This window comes from Anopheles ziemanni, chromosome X, assembly GCF_943734765.1.
Source record: "Anopheles ziemanni chromosome X, idAnoZiCoDA_A2_x.2, whole genome shotgun sequence".
NCBI classification, from domain to species: domain Eukaryota; kingdom Metazoa; phylum Arthropoda; class Insecta; order Diptera; family Culicidae; genus Anopheles; species Anopheles ziemanni.
In genome coordinates, this window is record NC_080707.1 from 11,506,822 (window position 1) to 11,512,821 (window position 6,000).

The window sequence follows — 6,000 nt, forward strand, 5'->3', positions numbered from 1 at the left end:
CTGGAAAACCGGCTGTGAATGACTTCCTTCTCGGTGTAATGGATGGCTCCTTTTTGTCCTGTGTGAGCTGCTAACTGCACAGGTGACTCGGGATCCTTTTTACACGGCTGCACTCGGCGATCAGGAAAGTCTTTTTAAGTTTGGGATTCGGTGGTAACTATCACTCTAGCGTGGTTACTTTCACTTTCACTTGTACTTAATTTCACATAGCGCGGTCCCTATTCGGGCGCCAGTTAACGCACTGCTGCGGGTGTTTGAGTTTTAAAAAAACTTAAACTTTATTTCCTACAACATATGTGCGGGTTAATACCCAACTATCGTGTTCGGATGCTGGATACCAACTGATGATCGGTTCGCGATCTGGATCGTTGGTTCACGGTCTTCTGATTCTAGGTGGTCCGCGTCGCTGCGGGAATCTGCAATCTCAGCATAATGCGGGCGGTCCGCGTTGCTATGGGAAGCTGCAACTCAGCATAATGTTGTGGTCCGGGGGCCGCGTCGCGATGATCGAATGTTGACTCACAATGTATGCTCTGGCGATGTCCACAATGTATGCGATGGCGTTGTCCACAATGTATGCGCTGGCGTTGTCTTGACTAATTTCTTCAAATGTATATTGTTTTAACTAAAATTTACAGAAAGTTATAGACAATCTTTGTTTTGTGGAACACAATTAAAGATTTTTGATGATTTCATTATGAAACGAGATTTAAAAAAACACCTAAAACAGTTTTTAGTGTTCACAAAACTCTATACAAGTAAAGCTAAAATATTTAACAGATGACATAAACAACGAAATGATTTTTCTTCTGAGTGTGTTAATAAAGCACGATGGAATACGAACACATGACATGGTTTTAAGGTTACAACATGAGTTTAAATCTCCTCCTCAGACTCGACAACAGTATGGGTGAACGCTTTGGTGAACAATCTTGGCTTAAGGTTGTGCAAAGAAAAATTGGAAAACCACTCGGGAAAACGGTGTTGTTGCTCGAAACGGTAAAGGTAGAAGGGTACACAAGGGGTTAAGGGAGGCAAATTCGGGAAAATAAACAACGGACCAAACCAAAACAAAAAATAACCCGGAGCATCGGTGCACTCGCCCTCCTGCATGCAACGTGGAGGCTGCGCCTGTCAATAAGTGTGTCCTTTCGCGAATCCTTGGGCACACGCCCAACCACACACACGCACACACACACACACACACACTGGTGGAGTAGCCGCTATGTGGGTCACGGTCGGTAGACGACATCTGACGTGTTTACCGAAGGAGTCGCTTGGCGTTTGGGGTTGAGTATGGCACCACCAACGTTCGCCGAGGTGCTGCAGCTGGGATAAAAGGACCAAAATTGGAAGGCAAACCCCTCCTCCCTCCATTCCAACCCCACGGTGCCAGACACCACCACCACCAAAGCCCCAAGGTACGACATGCCACTGATTGGCGTTCCGTTGGTTCCATTTAAAATCGAGAGGTTCGAACAGGCGTGGCACACACCGGTTAAGGGTTCACTTTTGGGGGTGAGTCTGTGGACTGTGAAAAGAGGCAGACAAATAAAACCACGCACGCACACACACAAACACATGCACAGAAGGGGGAGAAAAATCTTATCAAGTAAATGAGCTTCGGTCGTTCCGAAAAGATTGGCCGAATTAACTCGAAAGCTCGGCATTATAAAAGTCGGCTGGTTGGGGAATTCGCATGGTAGACCAACTACTACAAGCTAAAAAACAAACACACACACACACACACACACACAGGTATTCCTGACAGCGGAGGGGCCTCTACGTTCCAGAACAGGACGAAATAAAAGGAACGTTTGAAACAGTCGAACAGTGTCGACTCAAAACAAAACAAAAGAAGAACACAATACAAAACGCGAACGATCCCAAACCCTTCCCTTTTTGGCCCCCAAACCCTTTTTCCTACCCCGAAAAGGGGCAAATGAAATCGAACACAGCCCCGCACGATGGGAAAAAGGGCGGTCACAAGTCGGTCAAACGTACGTTGAGTAAAAATGAGAGTGAAAAAATTATATCCACAACACATGTTGTAGGTATATCGAAAAACCAACTTGAAACAATCGTATATCTATGCAATGCGATTGAATCGTGTTTGATGTCATGGACAGTATAGGATACAATATTATCTTTTGGCAAAAAAAATGTCCAACACATATTCCTAATAACGATCTAAATTTTGTTTTATCGAACCTCTGAAATTTAACAAAACTCACATTTTACACAAAATAAAATCATTTGAATGGTTTTCAGCTCCTTCTGCCTGTGAAATAATTTGACTCTGTTTATGTTTTCCTGGCTGCTTTGGGTTTGCTACTGCTGATGCTTTTTTTCTACGTTGATTTTTCAAAGCAATTGCCAATAAAACATATTCAAGTTAGCAAATTAGAAATACTTGAAAATAAAAATAGTCACTTCAATATGATCCTTGGGTCATACCACATGCATAAAATAATTGTTGTAAGCCAAACGAATGAAATAAAACCTGCTCTAAAAACGTCATGTCTTAAAACATTGCTCACTTGATTCACACTGAAGTGAAAGCATATAGATATGCAAAGGAAATGGTACCCAAACACTCGCAGAAAATGATACCCAAACACTATCATCAGTTTTGGGAATTACAAGAATCTCGAGGCTAGGTAGTCGTTTAAATAAACTGAAAAAAACCAACGGTACTTGTGTTCACAGGATCTTAAGGTATAACACATGCAAGAAAATCGTCACAATACAATAACTTACAAGATGCCATTCATCGGGCGGACACAGCGAAAAGATAAGAAGCTTAACTTTCCCGACATTCTTACAGATTTTAGAGATATTCCACAGATTTTACCTCAACGGACAATTGTGGACGCTGGAAAATGTCGATGAATCATGTATTTTTTCATGTTTACAATTTAAATTGATCAATTCAATCAAATAACCAGTGGCGGATCTACATATACATACTTTTTTAATAGTTATTTTTGATAAACTTTGATATTACTTAACCATTGTCAATTTGCACCTTTAAAACTTTGGCAAAATGTGTTTTCATTTGTCTTCTTTCCATCTTATCTTTCCGTTTTACTTTAAGTGGTTCAAATTCACCAGCCACCAGCAAAAGTATCTATCTTCTGAATTATTTTCCTCATCGCTGTTCAAATTGATAAAAAGGTTTAAAAATTTGAGAGAACTTTGCACTTTGAAAAAAAAATCATCTTTCAACAGTAAACAGTTTGTATTTATTGAAAAAGAAGAGCATGATGTTTATCACAGAAAAGTTTAAAAATGAGCAGTTTTTAATAGGTTTGGTTGGTGTAGGATTTGAAAGCCACAATTGACAGAAGGAAAGGTAGTTTTTTAACTTCCCTCAAATTGATTATATTCAGATAATGAAGTTTTAACATCTGATTTACTAAAACGTGCAAATTGTGCAAAAGGAATTGTAAGTTACCTATCACATTCTATTGCTGATGAGTTTATTGGTTTATTTTAGATTCTTTGCTTGAATAAACATTTACTATAAGATATGTAATGAAGTTAAGGATAATAACATCGGAAAGATGTGTAGAATTTATTCCTGTTGAAAACCATGAAGACTTTATTCTGAAAACATGTGCAAAGGATTGTAAGCTGTTTTAAGAAATAAGTCCGATTTTGGCCATAGATATGGAAACATTTAGAGCAATGGAAATATGTGGAGGGTCCCGATTATTTCACCCCTTGAAGCCTCAGAATGGATTAATCCGCTTCTGCATTTTGCATGTAAAATCTTTTTAAAAAAATATTAGCTATTTAATTTTATTAAGATATTTGATTATTACTAATTGTGGTACTAATATCGATATGACCACTTGTGCCGATACAAGTTCCCCATTGTGCCTCGCGGAGGGTGCCCTGACCGGGCGCTTCGGTTTGGACCCCCGAAAAATCAGTGGAGAAAATGGTGGTGAGAGGTAGCCGGGGTAGCGGGGCCCTGGATAAAATCCGAATCGAAACAGATGCCTGCAGCCAAATGCTCATAATGACCGGATCCTTTTTCTCCGGCGCAGCGATCCAACGCAGCCCGCGTTCAAACGGATCGACTGTGCGTGCGTGTGTGTGTGTGCGTTTGTGTTTTTAGTCTTAGGGACCCAAGAAAACCCTTCTCCTTCCCACCAGCAGGGTGGCGAGCGTGCGGCAGATGGCCAACGAACGGTTTTTCTAGTCTGGAGCGTCCGGCTTCTGCCGTCATAATCCCCGTAATCGTTTTCTGTCACTTGTTTCAGGAAGAGGAGGGATAGAAGGGGTGGGTGGGAAACTGTCCACCCGAGGAGAGGGCGTGCGGCCAGCAGTCGTTCCGAAGACGGATGACCCAAATCATTGCCGGCCGTTAGTTATCGAGAATTTGGCGCTATTTGAGTGCGTGGATGAAAACCCAATTGGGGGAAATAGAGAAAGGATACGCAAGGATGGAAAATCAAACGAGAGATGAACTGAAACGAAGGACCGGTTTCCCTCGCCGTTGCCACAGTGTTTGTTAATATTACACTTTGGTTTGGTTGAGACAAATATAACATCGAACAGTTCATTTCCTTTGTTTATTACCAGCTATATTTCAAGCCTTCCTTGCTTGATCTTCTTTAATCTTTTTAATTTTTCTTCACACTTTCTCTTGGGGGTAGACGGAGAAGGGATGGACCTCGATCCCTTTGGACATCATCCACCGGACGATGAGGAATTTACGAAGGTTTTATTAACCCTGCTTGCTCGGGAGACCCGGGTCGGGTTTTCGCACCTTCTGGGAATCGCTCTTCTTTGACAAGGGAAGGACATCGCAAACACATTCGGTCTGCACAAACAATATCGAAAATATAGTACCCCCAAATCGTTCGTTGATCGTTCTTTTCCATCGGTTTCGTAACCAAAAGGGAGATGTCAAATCAAATGCTATTATGATACGTAATCTAATTCCACCTAACTAGAGAGAGTTTTTTTTTATATTTCGAAACCCTTAAAGTTAAGGCGCTCAGTAAACATTCAATAACTACATCCAGTTATAGTAAAATAATGAGGAAATAACGAAAAACAAAACTAAATATAAATCCAAACGAAATAACAAAATTAGCACAGTAGGCAATGAAACATGCGAAGAGCAGAATTAAAACTTATTTTCCGTTCGTTATAGAATGTTATACAACCTACGCAATACATTAACATATAAAGTGAAAAGTATAGTCTTAAACTGTATGTTTGTCCCGCCTAGGTTAAAATGATTCTGCATGTTTTTAGTTGATTGAAGGAATTTTGAGAAAATATCAAGTAACCGAATATGTTCATCAGCGTATCTAATTCATCGTATGTAAAGTTCACGGCTCTTAAATATGACTCAACAGAGAAGGAATAATGTAAGGCATCCTATCAATAGTTTACCCACTAATTAACATTTAAAATAAAGTATTATAGCAACAAGAACCTCAATTCGTTACTTAATAAATAATGAATGGAATTTGATTCATTATTCTAATAAAATAGTTGGTTCGAATATTCTTTTCGAATTGTGGTTGAGGTTTTCAAGCTGGTTTGGCTATTTTTTTGAGTTGCCATAATGTAGGTTTTGTTTAGTATTAAGGAAAACAAATATCTGGACAAAATTTCAACACAGTATTTTTGCTAACATATTCCACCCCAAACTGGTTTTGTATCCTGCGGCTACCTTTGGTTGAAAAATGTATCTACTTATTAGGACACCAATCTCACGATTCGACTTGCCATTAAGAAGATACGCATCAATTTGACCTTTTTGCTCGTTCCGTGAGTTGTTTTCCCATGTTCCAATTAAATTACAAATTAAAGAGAGAGAGAACTTACAAATTACTTTTCCCAACTGGTGACGTAGCTACGAAGTGGGTTGCTTTGTTGATTTGAATGATTTTTGGAGTGAGGCTATCATTAAGGGACACTCAGCTTATTTGTATTTTTGGCCTTAATGATTTTATTAATTATTTTTCAGAAAAA